This window comes from Oryzias latipes, chromosome 12, assembly GCF_002234675.1.
Source record: "Oryzias latipes chromosome 12, ASM223467v1".
In the NCBI taxonomy this organism is placed as follows: domain Eukaryota; kingdom Metazoa; phylum Chordata; class Actinopteri; order Beloniformes; family Adrianichthyidae; genus Oryzias; species Oryzias latipes.
Window position 1 is genome coordinate 3,723,668 of NC_019870.2, and position 19,594 is coordinate 3,743,261.

A 19,594-nucleotide genomic window follows, 5' to 3' on the forward strand; every position below is an offset into this window, starting at 1 on the left:
AATATATTTTTGTGACTTTGCGTTTAAGGGAGTTAATGTAAAGCCTCTATATGGTGTAAAACTTGTTTTATTTTTGACCAATTGGTGTTTAATCTGTAAAAATCAAATCCAAATAAAGCAACAGCCTTCCCTTGATTGTATAAAATGCTCCCATTAAAAAACACAAATAGAAATATCCAACTGACACCAAAGTCAACCACATGAACCAAAGGAAAACAAGCAGAATTGTACCACAAAAACGTGCAACAAGTCTGCAATAATACCTGATTGAGCCAGGGGCTTCGGTTGGATCACTAAACTTTCTCTACAGCAATAAACTACAGACCAGGGGACTCCTGAAGCAACAGAGTGAACCCTACATGTGCTGTGCTTATCTTAGTCTACCGGTAACTTGGATATAAGATAGGAATCAGGCTTTGTTTAAAATTGCCATAAAACAGCAAAGCTGTAACATTTCTATGAAGAATAAAGTCAACTATTCTCCTTCACAAAATAGATTAGAGTTTTCCTTTGTCCTCAAGGGAACCTTGGCAGTGTAAATCCTTGTTGGGCATTCTCCAAATAGTCACAGCTGAGAGGACCCCCCCCCCCCCAAGTGTTACAATCCAACCACTATTTTTGCTTTCTGAAGTCATGCCAAAAAATGCCCCAATGTGTTTTTAAACTTGGTAATGCCTCTCGGTGGAAGTGGTGTTACATGCCAGTGTTTGCAGTTCAGCTGCTGAGCCCCTCCACAGCTGGGGGGAAGGGGAGGGGGGGGCTCTCATGTGGAGAATGTAAGTATGTTCCCTTCAGCCAGCCCCACCACAAAAGGGTCTTTCTTGTAGCCTTTAAGGGGCTTTGGGAACAGGGGGGAGCTGTATTAAAGAGGCACAAGTGGGCTGCGATTCATCAGACGACCTGGGTTAGAATATCAAAACATGTTCTGGACCATTTTATGGTCCTTATAAACTTCAAATAGCCCTACTACACTTATTTTCAGTTTCAAATGATTACTAATGACATTAAACATTATCCATAAATCTTCATTTTGCATTGACGTAATTTGGGGCTTTCTAACCATGGTCCGGGTGAATACTCCATTCTGATTGGCTGCAGGGTGTCCATATAAAAGTAATAATGGACACCACATAACCTGAATGTTCTATATTATTGCGATGGCCCAGACGCCACTTGGTAACTAGAACAACAGGAACTTGGAACATTAGTGGACAGATGTTTTTTTCACAAATTAATCTCAACAGCAAGACAGTAGAAAAGACTTGAGTCATTTTATGGTTTCGTTTAACTTTTATCATGACTATAATAATGAACAATCAGAGTTAATGGTACAAATATTCATCAATATTTCTGTTCTTCAGGTGGTGACTTCAAAGATGAGGCCCAGGAAACATCTTGTGGATTTTGTTTCTTTGAAACAAACTCCTGCTTTATCATCTGGACAAAAACAAGCGTTAAGAAGTGAAATTTCTCTCTGAAATGGTGCTTTGAATCACTTAACGTGACATTGAGCGCATTTATCGCCGCTGGTTAGTCGTCATACATCAGCTGCAGCAGAGCGAGGTGTGGGTTCTGTAGCTGTTATCAGGAAAACGCATCACAAATCAAAATTGTCAGCTTCTTGTCAAAACTGACTGGAACGTCAAAAATGACAGGATTAAGATACTAATATTTCATTTAATATTTATTGCTTTCATAAGTGACCACGGTAAGTAAGAGATAATGGCAGACGTAGTGTGCATTATCAGAAATTGACGCACGTCTGACATAAATTGGGGGATGGTCATTATCTCGCTTATACCATAGTCACTTATGAAATAAATTAATATTAAATCAATTTTTTTGAAGTTAAAATTTTTTTTTTTTTTTTTTTTTTTAACTTCAAAAATCAATCATCAATGGCCCTTCAGGGGCTCCGTAACTTTATTCTTATTTTTTGTATTTTTTTTCACAAAAAGCGGACTATTTGACACATGGCGAGGTGCGTCGTAACTGTAAAATGAAATAATGAGCGATATCTATGCTGAATGTCATGATGGGTTAACTAAAGCATCATTTCAGAGAGAAAGTTTACCTCTTACTACTTGTTTTTGTCCAGATGATGAAGCAAAAGTTTGTTTTAAAGAAGCCGGCACAGTGATCTAGAACATTTAAGCTATGTGACCGGAACTTCTTTTTTAGGTGTGCATTTTCACTCTGGATTATCACTTTGTCATCCACACCCAGCGGCCAATCTGAACCGAGTATACACCTGGACCATGGTATAAAGGTGGGATAACGCCCTTCGAGATCATGCCCTCATCAGAAATTAATTCACTTTGCAGAAAAAACTGTCCGTTATTTTCAGGTTGGGCACCTTAATTTGATCCGCATCAGGGATAGTTTGCTTCATTTTTAAGGTGTAAAGACTTCATGGAAGACCTCAGTTTACAACTACAGTTGCAGTAAAGATGTCTAATTGACCCAATTTTGGGGCCTAATCCTCTGTAATTTTGAAAATGTAATTTGTTTTGCTATTTTTGGGTAAAAAAAAATCACCTTTTTTTATAATTTTCTCGTTCATAAATGTTGGTTCCATCACATGTGCAGAAGGAATGTTCAAAGAAAGCCTTCAACCCGTAAAAAAAGACACATAAAAACAGTTGTTGTTGGGGATAATAAGAGTTGCATGTTGCCGCACAGTCAAACAGCTGTATTACATTTACCACACATTAGTTTAGGAGCCAGCACAAGAAATAAGAGCTTTGAAAGCCATGCCAGGAGCTCTTCAAAGCGAAGAGGGAAAAGTGCTGGATCTCTGAAGCCCTTGCAGCTTCCGCTTTGGGTTTAAGCGCCATGATGTCCACTGACAGCAGTGCAAAGTCAGAAACAACATTGTCTATGTTCATAGCTTATTATTTCAAAGATGCATCTGCACAGTAAACTAAAGTCATAATTCCTGCCTGTACCAGTTGTAAAATAGTATTTGAAAACAAAATGTGTTTCCAGAGGAATTCACAGCAACCATAAATCCCGATTCACAAACTTTATTTTCTGATTTTAGGCCAGAATAAAACATCTATGGTAAAAAAAATCACCTAAATAACATTTGACACAGCACACCCTATTTGATTTATTCCATGAAACCCTTCAAGCTCTTAAGCTACGTTCATATCAGGCTCAGAAACACGCGTTCAAGCAGCCACTTCCAATGAAATAATAATAATGGATTAGATTTTTCTGCGCTTTTCCAGGCGCTCAAAGCGCTTACATTGTGCCCATTATTCATTCACTCCTCATTCATTCTTGGTGATGGTAAGCTATGGTTGTAGCCACAGCTGCCCTGGGGCAGACTGACAGAGGTGTGGCTGCCATTTCGCGCCTACGGCCCCTCTGACCATCACTGGGACCATTCATGCAGATTCACACACCAGTGGAGCCACACTGGAAGCAAGGAGGGTGAAGTGTCTTGCCCAAGGACACAACGACATTTTGGCTGGTGGGACCGGGGAATCGAACCCCCAACCCTTCGATCACTGGACGACCCGCTCCACCACCTGAGCCACTGTCGCCCACGAAATGCCAGTTGTATACGTAAACCTGCGTACATGCACGTTTCGGGCTTCCGCTTTCGAAACTCTCGCATTTACGCGTTGTGTACAAAACAGATCACAATTTAACGTGTGTTGAAAGTTAAACCAGTTGAACTTTGACCAATCAGGGACTCGGGTGTCCTTTTCAAAATACCTAAGTACCAATCATTTAAAAATTGATCATGATGAAGAAATGAATAATGATGGAATGAGGGAATGATACGAGACCAAGTTTTTCATTTATGTGAAAGAAAAAGCCTGGAGCGCAAGATAGATGAAATATGCACAGCTTCAACTGCATGTCTCTTCCAACTGAGATTACACGTTCTAGTATCAGGAAGCGACAGTCCAGTTTGATGTGTATCCTAAAAGTGCATCCAAGAATTCCTGTTTAGGCAAATCTCATGGTGTGTACATAGCATCAGATGTAAATATTGGTGTGAATAAATTAGAAACATTTCCTGTCAAATGCTTTGTTTTAGAAGGTTCATATCGCTGTGGCTCACTTATATCACTTTAGTGGATGAAACTCAGGTCTGAATGTCACAAACCATTTGTGATGATCACATATAGCAGGAATGAATACTTGATTCATCGTGACGGGAAAGTTTATGGTCCAATGCTTGGAGCAGAGCTTAAGTCACTCCCCGGGTTGCTGCAGGTTTTTGGGTTGTGGAGAATTGTAGAGAGGAGCAACCAAATCTTGTGGTATGTCTTGCAGTCCCCTTGAGGCTTGTATTACCACCGCCAGGAAAGTCATGAAAATGGAACGTACCATTGTGGTGCATGTGATAAGTGTATCGGCAAGTATTTGTAAGACTAATGTCAGTTGCACGCACTTATGACGTATGGTGCCCTTATACTACCACTCGAGTCATCAGCAACGTGCAAATACTTGCACCTTACTGAGCGTGTGCAAAAACCTCGTGCAGGTGATGCGTAAGTGCCAGTAGGACATCCACACAAGCTATGGTTGTCTAATTTTTTCATTTCGAATAGTCAGGATGTCTGCAAGGAGCGCACACTTATCACGTGATTAGCACTAAGGAGCTCCTTGAGCAGTGTGAACTTTTCTACCTTCCTCGAAGGCCCAAAGGGCTTTACACTCCCATTCACACACTGATGGCGGCTCCGCTGCCAAACTCTGGCGCCAACCTGTAACCACCAGAGGCAACGTGGGGTTCAGTGTCTTGCCCACAGACACTTCGACACATAGGCGGGCAAGGCAGGAATAACCTGCAATTTTCCAATTAGTGGTCGTCCCTCGTCCAACGGCTGACACTTCTACGTTCCACCTGTGACCTTAACTTACCCCTTCATGTTCTTTAAGTGTTTGCTACGACCTGTCACCTGCAGAAAAAAAAGAAAAGTTGCCTCTACGGCAGGGGTCGGGAACCTTTTTGGCCAAGAGAGCCATAAACGCCACATATTTTTAAATGTAATTTCGAAAGAGCCATACAATAATGTAGAGTTTCCCACACTGAGGCACGGAGACTTAACCTCTTTTAAGGTTCTTTATTCTGGTTACTGTAGACCACAACAAACGCCGTAAAATTAATTCAGCAACTCCTTAATCTCTCCTGTCGACACGAGACGAGAGAGAGCGCTTCTACCAACTTTATATTCACCTGCTCCCGCTCCAGCCCTCCCCTTTCCCTTATTCGGCCCATAGCTGAACCCCATTGGTCCAAACTACCTAACAACAGGCTGAGCGACAGAACTGAGAGCCAATCAGATCTCTGCTTGATGCGGTCAATGAACTCCAGAACTTATAACGCGGCCCAACAGCCACCCAACTCAGTCCGCGACAATATGTTTAAAACTAAATATACAAATGAATGTGTGCATTTGATGTAATTTCAACATTTTTAAAGTAGAATAAGTCTGTGGATTCTTTTTAATAACATGGTTATGCTGTTGCTGATAAATGATGAGTATTTCTCGTGGTAGTTTTGCTGATGGTCTAGTCTGGTTGATACGTGGTGAGTTTCTGCTTCACGCAGGCGTTGAGACTTTAAACGTGATCGTAGGTCTGAATGTTCTGTAGATGTGACAAAGACTGCTCACATGCAGACGGGGAGCCAAACACACACTCACACGCCGCAGTGAGTGACAGGCAGCGGGTTTTACGTTTTTACAATCCCTGCGCGATTCACCTGCTGCCTGTCCCCACAACACCTCAGCCCCACCCCCCTGCTTTCTCCCTCACACATCCCGTCCCCGCAACTGCGCGCTCTTTCTCAGAGACGGGAGCGCGCACTTTTAGGCACGGCAATTCACAGGTTTCCAGTTGGTACAAACTCTGTGAAATTATAGATAATAGTAAACTGATAGCGCTGGCACAGATTTTTCTCTCCAAGCACCGCTACTATTGCGCGCCTCTTTTTTTTTTTTTTTTTTTTTTTTTTCGCGCCCGAGAAGGACTGGACTAATGATAAAAAAAGTATAATTAAAGATTTGTCTGCGAGCCACATGTGACCATCAAAAGAGCCATATATGGCTCGCGAGCCATAGGTTCCCGACCCCTGCTCTACGGGCTCACTGAGCGGTCTACGATCTTCAAATTTTGTGATGGCCACCTGCGTGCCGCGTATAGGTTTGCCCCTTTTTTGTCCCCGCAGGCACCCCGTACACACATGTAAGGCCAGCTGGTTATGCCTCTTATGCAAAACTGCTGCCAGTTCGGATTCAATAGGCCCATTTTATCAACGAGTCACCTGTTCACAAACTTTCACCAATTATCAAACCGAAGTCATAAACTGACTGAATGACGGCCAACAGGAAAACTGAACTGATGCTGATAATCGGAGACAAAAACCTCTTTGACATCGATTCTAGACTGGCCACAACTAAAAAAAAAACCCAACACACTTCATTCTTTTCTGCAATAAAAACACCATTAACGTTAAGCAAGAAAGGCTTGAACCCCCCCCCCAGTTTCCTCAGACCACCCTCCACTTCCACAGAAAGAAGAAACACTAAACACAGCAGCAGAAGCTCAGCCATTAACACAGCTCTGAGCCTGTAAAGTGAAAACAAAAGATGCGTTTAACCCCCTCAGGCTCATGCTGATTACACACTCTGCACTAATGCAACAATTATCCACACTCTATCCAATTTCCTTTTGTGCGCACGCACACAAGCATGCATTCACTGGTGCATGTGTGTGTCCTGGCTGTAAAGCCCATCTGCACACGTGTTACGTCACCAGGCGGCGCGGTGATTAGTCTGTAAACTCTGTGTGAAGCGCAGCAGACAGCTGCAGACACATCGTTCAACGGGAGTTTGGATAAAAAAATAGAAATCATGAATTTTAACCAGCGCTGTGAGTCCATGTGGGGGTCGTCTCTGTTTGGCAGCAGACGGGGGTAAAAAAGCGCCCTCTTCATGTGGACAGCAGGGTCATTTCTCTAGATTGAAAGCGACTCGCTGACAGACATAATGGTCTGACTCAACCTCACCTCACTTTTAGCTCATGTTCCCTAAATTGCGTTATGCCTGAAAGACGGCGCACCATCATCTTGTGAAGCTCGCCTCTTAACCTGTGAACCAGCAGCGATAGAAGCTCCCTCTCAGTTTGACAGGCCATCAGCCGCCTGGAATCCGACGGAACCGCAGTCGCAAAAGATCTTTAATGAGCTTAACCAACCTGAGACGGGGTTAACCGGCTACACGATCAGGGTGAGCGCAAACCAGCTCCAGTGTCAAGTTTTCCAGGCAGAAGGTTTTCTAATCTGTTTCCCCAAAACCCTGTGGTATTTAGTGTAATGAGGATCACTTCATGGTGTTCCATCTAGAGCTGTAATTGCATTTTTCTCATTTCAATTATAGAAAAATATCACATCAAATTGATACAATGGAAGAACACCCCCTAACGCATAATGCTGAAAGAGTTTAAACTATGTATCTGGGAACTGGAATGGTTTACTTCCAGCACCAACCAAGTGAAGTCAATTCAGTCGCCATTTTTTCGTGATTTGGACGCCACCATGTTGGGGCCAGACGTCGTCAGTACGCAGTAATTAGTCCATGTTTTTATGGAAACCACGTTTCAAACATTGGACATGAGACCACTCACGTTTATTGAGGCTTCTGACTGTCCAGCTTGTGTCCTGAAAACTTTGCACCACAAACAAAATATCCTAAAAACATAGGGATTTATAAAGAAGATTTAAAAAAAAAGGTATCAGAGCAGGAACGGTTATTCTGACCAATAGAACGATTGAGTAACAGCTGTTTATGTCTCTATAAAAGGGGATTTTGGCTTCTTGGAGCCAGCAGGTCCTTCCTGTTTGAAGCACCGCTCAGTCCAGTTCTCATATACAGTCAATGGTCTCACACCTTTTATGGGATACAGACTAGTATAATGCTAGACAATACTCTCAAGGACTTATGTGGCTGAATATATACATATTTTTCCCCCCAGTTTCGTGAAAAAAAAAATTCCCCAAGAAAATGGTTCTACATGTAGATGTAAATATTTTAAATAAGATGAAGATTCAATAAAACGAAGATGTTGGTTTGTAAAAGATTTTGTAAAAAAAAAAATTATATTACCCGTATTTTCCGGACTATAAGTCGCACCGGAGTATAAGTCGCACCAGCCCAAAAATGCATTATAAAGTAGAAAAAAACACAGATAAGTCGCACTGGACTATAAGTCGCATTTTAACTTTCACAACCTTATATGACACAATCATAGCAGACTGTTTATCTAATAATTTCACAGTAATTTTTTCTCAAACTTATTTATTTATTCTTTTCATGAAGCATCATTGGCCAACTAATACTCTGTTTTCATCCTGTATTTGTAGAAACAGTTGTCATTTTTATTGCATTTCTGAATCTATGAAATTATTGGAAAGTAATATATTATGTTGTTAGCCTTCAAGATCTTACTGTAAAAAAAAGTTTGATGATTCTCTGAGTCACTTAACATACTCTTAACACTTAACATACCTCATACATCAAATTGACCCAGGAACATCATCTCTGTTCCTCACAAATGAACATAACAGGAGGGTTAACAATGTATTTATTTCAAATTATTTCTAATATAAGTCGCTGCGGAGTATAAGTCGCACCCCTTGCCAAACTATGAAAAAAAGGGCGACTTATAGTCCGGAAAATACGGTACTATTTGCAAACAACACTACACAGGTTGCAGCTCCTCTGAGGTCATGTCATGGGATGCCAATGTTGTAAATGTTGGTTGCTAAGGACAATTAGAACATTTTTTAAACGGTATAGACACAGAAACATCCAGACATGACGGTCAGCTTAAAAAAAAAGAGAGATTGTATGGTTGCTATGGACCAATCACTTCCCAGAGTGCAGAGGCTGACTCCACATTCAGCTCTCACAAAGCTATTATGAGCAGTTCTGATCTATTAAAAGTGTCTGACCTGATGTAGAAATGATTTTCCATGAGTATCCTATTGCGTATTTTTATTTGACCATAAACGTCAAGTTTAATTTAAAAAAGTAACAGTCAGGAGAGGACGACAGAAGGAAAAAAATGAGGAAAACTGTCTGACGGATAATCGGACAGATGGCAGATGAATGGATGGAGGTCAGAGTCGGGTATTTTTTAAAAAAAAGGGGGACCCCTCAGAGTGAGTGATCTCCAGGGCAGATAATGGGGCTGTCAGAGGGAAGTCAGGACCCCGACGGGGGCCGCGCTCCCCTGGGAGACGGATCACAGATGTCTGACCCGGGACCCTCCCGGTTCACTGCGCAACACAAGCCCTAACCTTTTCTTTTCTCTGTGTCTCCCTTTCTCCTCGTTGCTCTCCTCTGTGCTCCCCTTTCCTAATCTATTGTGAAACATGTTTTTAATTTCTGCCCCGTCTCCGCCTCTTTCCTCCGTCCTAACTTTTCACATTCGGGGAGCTAGTCTCCTGTCCTCAAGACGGTAAATACCACGTAGCTGTGGAAAGCCGCCCCAAACAGCAACGGCAAACAAAGACACGCCTCCTTTGCTGTGTCCTAAAAAAGCAACAAACGAAAAAGAAATGCTTTTTCCACAAGTGATGAGTTATAATTCAAAAACTGAGCCGACTCCCTCGTGAACCCCAGACAGATGTTTGCTTGACCTGAGCCGTGCGGTCACGGATCATACCTGTGATCCAATCACACGGGATGTGTCTAAAGACGAGCCAGTGGCGGCTCTGCCCGTTCACATCAACTCAGGCGATGGCTGGAACTTCAGGGCGCAGCTTTCATCTACTTTAAAGTCAAATCCTGACCTAATTTACCCACAGAATGACTGAGCCTTGTTTTTTAAGTTTGTGTGTTTTTGCAGCCCCACAGGTGTTGTAACGTCACCTCACAGCCGTCTCTGCTGCCTTCACCTGGACTGTTCTCACCCCGCTAACCAATTCCCAGCAACACACATCATTAGGCCGAGCCCTGCCTCTCAGCCTCACACAAAGAGCAGTGAAAGCCGTCAGACTGAAGGTTTTTGGAGCTTCAAAGTAGCTTTAACGATCGCAAAATAGATTCTGGATGAAACAGAAAACGTTATTTCTGCTCCAGATTTTTGTCCTAAAACATCTAACGACATCAAGATTTGTGCATTTTATTCAAACAAGAGTTTTTGTTTTGCTATATGTTACCATTAGCATGTTAACGCTCATTTCTATTATAATTTAATGCTACCTGCCGTGAACCGATCTGTACTGGCTATCAAAACGGTGCGCAAACCTTATGCCGCTTCCACTTGTCACTTGCACTGTAGCAGTTAAGCAATTTAAATAAGATAAGCCGCTGTAATTCATACATTTTGTAAGTTTGTTGTTCCAATTTAATACTTTTAATTTATTAATAAATAAAAAGTAAATAAAAATATTAACTAATATCCAATTTAATACTTTTAATTTATTAATAAATAAAAAGTAAATAAAAATATTAACTCCAGGTACCATTTCCTGACAGTTTTAGCATTCTGATGCTAGTAGCCTTGAACTAATTTTTCTCTTAGTGATAGCATTAGCATGCTAATATTTTATAATAGAATAGTATGGATAATGCTTAAGTCTTTGAGTGCATAAGAAACTCACAAAAACAAAAAACAAACATCAACTAGCAAAATATTATAGATATTTATATTGGCATAAGCATACAATTGCTAGCTTCTCTGAATTTCTCTCATTACTAGCATTAACATTCTAATGCTAATAGCCTTAAGCTAATTTTCATTTAATGCTAGCATTAGCATGATAATGCTTTATATTGGAAAAGCATCAATGGAAAATTATGCGGGACACGTGACATAACTGCAGTTTACGCTGAAATAAATGTTTGTTTTTGTTTGTTTTTTTGTTTGTTTACAAAGTGAATTATTTAAACAGATACAAACTGTCTCATTTCCAGATTAGTGACTTTGGTGAAAACACTAGCAAAGAGTATTAGCCGCCTGAAGCTACATTCACACCAGATACAATTTGCATGTCAGGGACGTCCAATTTCAATGTTAAGTTGATGTACAGACGCAATCAGAGGCCGGCGGCTTGTTCTGAGCCCCAGGCGGATTCTCAAGTGCTAATGTCCATTGTTTCAATGGCCATTGACACTTGGGATAGAGTCCATTTTATTTAAAATAGATTCCTTTTAGGTATTATAACCTAAGTTTTTCTTTAAATGCACAGTCCTCAGGTAACAGTTGAGTTTGAAGCCAAACAAACATTTATTGTGACTCAGCTGACCTACTTCCCAACCAGGCACAGTAATAGCTACTGGATGTGCAGCACTCAGGCTGCCAGAGGTGATAATGAATAGTCAGCATCTTCCAGTCTAAACCAAAACACTGGTTCCATAGTGATGGGTAAACCAGAGCTCAAACAAAGCAAGCCAGGCCTATAGTTAAGGTGCAAAGGCTGAGAGAAATGTGAACCACACTATGACAAAAAAAAAGAAAAATTAGCTACTATGATGAGACAGATTTAGCCTGGAGTTAAACACATAGAGCACACAAAGGCACAAAGGCAGTTGTGACAGTAAGCAGTAAACAGGAGCACCCCAGCTATTTGTTGCTGAACATCAAATATAACAATGATTTAACTTAATCTGTGTCACTTAAAAAGGAATAATAGTTTACTATCTGTCTTATAGGTTTTACGTTGGTTTTGTAAAATCGTCTGGTGTACTTGGAAATATTCTCCCACATGCTGGACTGGAATGTATTGGTTTATTTGTTTCCCCTTCAGGTTAATAATTGCTTGGCGGAAGCAGAAACGGCGACCTTGTTGGTGAATGGGAGCATTTTTGGGGAGAAACAGGTGTACAAACAGAAAAAAACATGCATAGCCACATCCTGTCGTCCAATTGTTTATATCGTATCAGACCAGCGTTTTACGAGTACAAAGTAGCATCAGAATAAAACCAAAGATTTCTGCGTTCCACAAGTTTTTTTACTTGTGAAATGCGTTTCTCTAAGTTTTCACACCATGACATAAATTCTCCAAAATGTGTTTCATAATGCAGCAGTGTTTGCTGCAACATTCTCCTAATCTATTTTAATTTGGTTGTATTTGTTAAGACAAATCACCTCTGAGCTTTGCAATCATCATGTGTGGTGATGGAATGGCACCATTGATTGCAGCAGTGAACTGTGGGAAAGGATTATGTGAATTTCCCAACAACTGGACACAGATACAGGGGATTATAGGAGTCAGTTATGCTCTAAAACATGATTTATGATGCAGAAATACCTAAAGTAAGACTGAATTAAAAAGAAAAACATGTTTCTCCTCTTCCACTGCTTCTTTTTCAGTAAGTTACTGTCAGAAATTGACAGTTTTAACACAGAATGTCTCTGCTAACATCAGGTTGATGTTGGTTACCAGTTATTTTTTATGTTTTTAGTGTATCCTGGCCATAAAATTGCTTAGGGTGTATTTAGAATAGTTGTTCAGGACCGAGTCCGCTTCACTCGGTCCAGATCTAATCCTGAACCTTGCGTTTGGTTTGTACTCAAGCAGACTTTCATGTTTTGAACCAAAGCTTGTAAACAAAATCATGTGACTAAAGATCTCTGCAGTCTTTGGCCAGGAATTAAAAAGCAACAAGAGGCAGAAATGATGAAAGTCCTGCATTTTGCAGTCCTGGTTGGGATTGTTCACTTATTCAAACTTTCTATCACGTAAAACAATTTTTAATGCTTGGTTCAGTGGAAACATGCATTTATTGACATGACTTTTTATAGTTCTAAAACCCATGTTCTGTATTTTCCGATTGCTGGCAGCTACGTGCTAACGCAGATGACCGGCAGCTATTGATGATGTCATCAAGCAGTAGTAAAGTCCCAATTTGAAGACGCAATTTTTTTCCATGTCTCTCAGCTTGAAGGGGTAAATGTAGGGGTAGGGTCCAACTCTATCACTTGTGCTATCTTGTGGGGTCCAGATGACCCCACCCTTACATTGACGTGTCATCCCTACCATGACAAAGGTGGATAAAGGTGGAGAGGATTTCATGTAATCCATGGACACCAGTGAAGATCACAACTCATTAAAGAAAAAAGGTTCAGGGCACTGTCTAGTGGGTCTAGATGACATCACTTCCAACGTTAACGTGCCTCCAAGGGTCATCTGGACCCCACAAGATAGCACAAGGGTTAACATAATCAGTATTCAAACATGTCTAACAGCATCTGCCACTAAATACAAACTGGAGACAGAAACCTGATTACAACCAGTTTAATAATGAGTCTGCCGTTGCTCAGGGACTCAGTGGAAGGCTGAAGGCTGAAGGCCGTGCAGCTGCATGTCTGCCGCCTTTTCCCCTGAGAATGACCCCCAGTTCCCCACAAATGAACAAAACCCCACTGGAGATTCCTTCTCCTCATTTCATCCGACTGGAGGGTCCAACCACCCCCAAGTCTGCCCCTCCAGTCATTCATTTCTTTCTCTCCAGGCAGGTGTAGGATGGGAGAGGGGGGGGGGGGGGGTTATTGTGAGGACCCCAACCATGCTGGTTTTACAGTAAACAGTGGGCAGCTTTTCTTCCGGAAACTAATCTACCCCCAGGGAAGCCTCATCTCCGGGAACCAGAGGGAGGTCCGGAGGATGTCGACGGTCTAAAGAAACTAACATGTGACTGGAGGAATAAGGAATGGCAGCAGGAGAAAAAAAAACTGATTAGCTCCAGTGCTGCTTAATCTGATCAGTGTGCATGACTGGCTGGGAGTGCAATTTTTTTTTCTCTAGAGTTTTTTTTTGTGGGGTGTGGAGGGTTTGGAATTGGCTGTTTCAGAAAAAGAACAAAGACAACTCGCGTGAAAGGTCATCCCAATGAAAAAACACGTCTGGTTCGTTTCATTTTGGCAAATTGAGTCTTCCTGCTGTTTCCAGTTTTGCACCAAAATATTTGAATATTTAGACGGACATTCAAGGATTTTCATTTCTTTAAATGACACAGCATCTCTGTTGATTTACAGTAAAGTAATTACTCATGATGACAATCAGAAACAATTTAAAAATCTATAAACATTGCGTATTTTTGGACCATAAAGCACATTAAGCGATTAAAAAAGTCATACAATGTGACTGAACTACACAACCAAGGGTGCTTAAAGGGGCCAGGAGGCTGGCGATTGATTAGAGGGTTTGGTGGGAACTTTTTCTAATAGTTCTTTATGTTTAGCTCTTTTATCTGCTAGAATCAGCCATCGCAAGGAGCAACATGCGTTTCGTAGTTGATTATAATTTTTTATAAATAATTTGTAGAGATTTTTAAGTAGCACAAAAAAACAGTTCCACGTCATTTAAGACCAGAACATTTAAGAACAGAACACAACCAGAATTTTTCTTGAAAAACGGAAGCTAGTTTGCTAGCTATTAGCCGTACAAGAAAGCTTATAGCTAACAAGGCCAGTCCAGTCTGGTTCGGTTCGGTTTAGAATGGTCCAAGCAATTCAGGTGAGCGTTTCCACTCAACGCTGGACCGTCATGGCTCATGCGGGGTGAAGCTAACAACAACAATAATGGAGGTCATCCAGCAGCTCATTTATTCCCACTTAACTTTTGGTTCTTCGTACAAACAAAGCATTTATAGTTCTTTGAGAGAAGATTGCGAGCAGCAAAGAGGAAAGCAGCCGCTTTCTTGGCGCTTTGTCGTAATGACTTTTAGCCAATCAATGGGTTTCAACAGTAACTCCGCCCTAACCAGTCCGTTTCATTTCTCTATGGACCTACAACCAACGGGGGCCAAAAAATGGTACTGTTCAATTTGGCCTAGTGGGTCCTTTATATAATGGAAAGTGGACTGCACCGGACCGGACCGGACCGCTCAGTGGAAACTAGGCTTAATAGTGTTTCGAAAGAACCCTGAAAGTTGCGTTTTTTTTTTTTTTTTTTTTTTTGATTGTTAAGGAACAAGGTAAAACTTGAATGACGTTAAAAAAAAGTACAAAACTAGTTCACTAAACATTAGCCATTTGGACGCTTTAGGAAAATCACCTCCATTTCAAGGTAAGTGTTGTATTGCGGTTTAAGGTCAATGTGTAAGCTTTTTATTAGTTGAAATAGGTAATTACCTTTTATTAATACTTTATAGTTTGGAAAGCTGTTAACGGCTATGAAAAGCTAAGAATGACACATTTTACCTCCACTTACTGAAAGCATTATGAGATAGACTTGAGAAAAACCCATTGGTGAAGTCACTGTATAAACACAGACACATTTTGGACAGATGACTACTTCTAATTGAGTTGTGAAATACCCTTAGAAGCCTGGAATGGAAACTTCAGTAACGTAATGTGACCCACTTTGGGCTTGGCTGGATTTTAGTGCCGTCTTTTCCTTACATGACATCATTTTACAGCCAAATAAACAGCTTTCCGTGTCACCAGGCTTAAATAAAACCGGCCATCTTTTCATAACAAAACTTCCTAGATGCTTCGTTTTACTGGCCACATGTGACGAGCCAAAACAGACTACAGAGGATACAAATATTGACCCAAATAAAGTCCTGTTCATGAAAACCAGATGTGGGTTTAAACGATCTCGCCCTAATGTACAAGTGCAGACATGATATTGGGAAATGAGGCTACCTTGTTATCGGTTAAATCTACATTGAAGGAAATCCACAAAGATGCTACAGGGCAAAAACTGTATTCCAAATGTTTGTTGGAACTGCATAGAGTCATCTGGGTTGACCTTTGACATCGCAGCAGCCATTCAATTAGTGGATTCCACACTTGGGTTGTGGAGACCCCGTGGTCCTGGCTTTGGTTTCCGGCCACTCAGCATTATTTGCTTTTTGGATCTGAATGCTTAAATGAGATGACGGTTACAAAAAGATGGAATATATTCCACCGGTCCCATAAATCACTACCAGAGTCCTGTAAAAATGAGGACAGACCCGCCAACAAGTCCCAGCCAGGCAGTAGAGGCAGATTATGCGGTCTGAACGAACGCGTTCTTGTTTTTGTATCACGGTTTTCACCAAATGCATCATCTGCAGGGAGAAGTCTGATAATATTCTTTTTTCCATTTTCGTCAAAGAAAGGACAGAAGGGGGGGTTAGGAAATACTTTGAAGGACCTTTCCAAACCATCTGCCCTGCTTCGGCTGCCAAGGGAGCAGCAAGAAACCTACGTACTTTGGCTTTATTGTGGCTTAAATGGTGGAGATGAGCGCACCACAGGGGTATAATGAATGAAGCTTAGACGCATTTTTTTAATGGGACCACATGCACTGGCACATGGGCTGAAACCGCTGACATGTTTAACACTTTAACATTCTAAACAGCATTAAAGCTCAGCTGAAATCCCTAAAAATGGAGAAATTACTAAACGGTTGTAAGCAATTACACATTCACGCGCAATAGAAACTGAGCTAACACAATCATTAGAAGAACAACCCGTCCGGTCTGAAGTTACACGTTGGTCAGTTCTCCATTGTGGCCCCAGGGGACCACAAACATAAACACAGGTGGGAACCAGTTCTTGGGCCTAACGTGGAAACCTGACACTAAATGTAGACTAGAATCTGTCTCTGGCCTTAAAGTACTTTCTCCAGGAGCCACAGCCTCAGATCTGAGCAGTTTGTAGGAATGAACTCCGGGATGAGTGGAAAGCATTCCTGCTTTTGGCTGGAGCCCTGAGAAGTTTGAGGACTGAGGGTGACACATGGACAACAGATTACGGTCTGGCTCTGACTGAACTGCCACGAGTTTCATCTGTGAGGGAAAAAGGTTTGGATGAACAGACTAGGATCCTTCTAGCAGAACCCGCGTCGGAGCCTCTAGAGCGGAGAGAAGTTCGGAACCGTTTCCTCCAGGCGCGCGTACTTACGCGTCACCGCCGCGCGCCCGCCCGCCCGCCTGCGCGCAGAGAGCCACCGGGTCTTCGAGAATCGATCCTCCGGGGGAACCAGCGGCACATGCGGACCCTCCTCTGGGCTTTCGGGGTGGCTTCACTCTCGGGGTGTCTGCATCCTCCGCCACGCGTCCTCCCGAACCGCAGAAGCATGAATGGCTCCGTCCGCGCGCCTCCTCCGGACAGACAGGCTGACTGCGCCTGGGATGGGAGTGACTTCCCCGGCAGCGCCCTCCCCCATCCACGGCCTCCTCTGCATGGACGCGAGGGGGGCATCTCTGGGGGCTTTTAAGGCTTCAATCAGGGAGGACAAGGGCAAACATAAAACCATTCAGGAGAGGTGTAAACAAATAAATAAACAACCCACAAATAGTGTTTGTAAGCCACTTTAACACAAGTTTAGGCTGATTAAAAGTCACAAGTGAGCAAAAAAACACAATTTTAAATCTGTCTCAACTATGATTTTACACGGACTAATGGTTGGTAATGGTTATTTTAATTTTCTTTTGAAAAGACTGATTTTTAAACGAATTTTAAAATTTAAGTCACATTTTCTGAGGGAAAAAACCAAAACCTTTTGGACAAAACAAAAAGAAAAAACATATATAGCGAGATCTGAGATTAAACTTCAAATTCTGAACTTTGATTTTAAGAGCAAAAATGCGTAAAAAAACAAAACAAAAATAAAATCCCCCCCAAAAAAGGTGTTTTGATTATAATTCCAGAATTTTTTAATTAAAGACACTGATGAAAATCCTGCTTTGGTGTTTTTAACACGTTCTTGTAGCATTTTTCTGATGATGGATAAAGGTTAATAAAGGTTAAAATTGCATTTCTGAGTATTTTTTTATTCAAATCATTGTGAATCAGGAGCAGATGGAAAAAAAGCTTGTACTTGGTGAGCCACATGTCCTTTCTGATGCATCCTCTTGTAGACGATTAGATTTATGTACATCCCTGTTTTCCTCGTCTGAGCTGGAATCTGGATCCAAACTGGGCGGCAGCACAGCTTTTGTTGTGCCAGTAATACTAGGCTGTGGAGATGAGGGGCTGTGAGCTGGTGGGGGGGTGTCTAAACAGAATAATGATGGGAAATGAGCGCAGGCTTACTCCCTGCCAACGGTCCTGCCCACAACTCTGAGGTGAATTTGTAATAAAACTCCTGCCGCTCTGCAGAAACTAGTTCCTAGAAAAAGATGCGGGTTTTTTGATTTTATCCAAAAACAGCATAATCGTAATTTAAAGACCACTAGGAACGTTTTGAAAATAGATCGGGGATATCCAAACATTTTGCAAATGGGGCCAGATTTGCCAAGGAGAAAATGTGTGAGGAGCGACCAATCAGCTTCCATTCTTCAAACCCTTATAAGCAACTGAAAATTTGGAATGAAATTACTTTTTACAGCGTAATCTGGACAATCACAATCAAGAAATAGGATACACAGGTTTGAGAAAGTGTTGGGGGCAGCATATTGTTGATTTTCTGTTGTGGACCTTTTAAAAGTCCAAATAAAGAAAAATTAACTCATAAAGATCGTCTTCTATCGTCTCCAAATTGTACAAGTCTGAGCCTTTGGAATCTTTAAAGTATTTCTATACTTGTGTAAAATACACAAAAACTGACTTTTTCCAAACTGTAGCAGCAAAAATTGTGTGGCAATTTAACCCTTGAGAACCCAACGACAATTTTCTTCAGGGCTTTTAAAGTTCATTTAACAAATTTGGTTTTTGATGTTCATTTTGGGAAGCAGACAAAAAATAAAAAACATAAATATAAAAACATAGGGAAAAAAATGTCATAACAAGAAAAACTAGGGCCGAGTTTGACCAAGTGTTCTTCAGGGTTAAATTGACATCTTTGTTTACTGTCTATGTATCCAAAACTTTGCTTAAAACATGTTTTATTACATTCTTAACATTAATATCGACAAGTTTGATTTCAAACATAGGAAACGTTTTGAGGCTCCAGATTAAAAACAAATTGTCTTTCCATTCAAGCAGCAGCCATTTTTTGTCACCTCTGTAAAACATTTGTCCTGAGACGTTACTCATCATCCTGTTACTGCAGAATTAGAAACCCAATCTCTGCAAATCCAAGTCTGAGCCTTTGCTGGGACGGGAGGGTGACAGCTGATCCTTAAATCCACCCCCCCTCAGATGAACATGAGGAGGCTCAGTGGACGCCAAACTTCTGTCCAGACACGCGTCTGTGTGCGCAGCATCCTCCTGTCTCAGCTATTCTGATGAATTCAATAAAAACCGTCCGGCGCCGGTTCCCTCTCACAACAGGATTGGTGTCGGACAACAGTTTTGGGGAATTCACGGACACCCCGTTTGACTTAGACATGAACTGTGGTGCCAAGCCTTCGGGGCCTTTTCGTTTCTGCTTTCTTGGTCAGTCGATTGAAGCCTAAATGGAGCTGAAAGACAGAGGAAGTCATGTGACTTGAAGGTTTGGGGCTAAACATTGCAGTTGTTGTCAGTAACAACTGCCCTGATGCTATCAGGCACTTTCCTGGGATGGTCGTTGCTCCGACTGACCTTCCGTGTCCCTGTCGGAATAAGATCACATTTGTTTGCTGAAGAAATGCACCAGTTGTTCCAAACTGTTCAGATGAATTGAGTTGGTCACATCTGCGTGGGTTTTAAATCTGGAGTTTGTCGTTTTTCATCAAACACTGTCAGGAGTAACTCTTTAACA

At 41.5% G+C, this 19,594-nt stretch overlaps 1 protein-coding gene across 2 annotated transcripts in view; it reads right to left on the bottom strand.

The window, feature by feature from the left end:
• Positions 1-17,136, bottom strand: part of lhfpl2 (LHFPL tetraspan subfamily member 2) — a 45,559-nt gene extending 28,423 nt beyond the window's left edge. The window contains exon 1 of one of the 2 annotated variants that reach the window (XM_011481462.3): positions 16,870-17,136. The gene's annotated coding sequence lies outside the window, so the exon portion shown is untranslated. The remainder of the gene's footprint in view (positions 1-16,869) is intronic. The other variant, XM_004074504.4, reaches the window with a different exon arrangement.
• Positions 17,137-19,594: the final 2,458 nt, after the last annotated feature.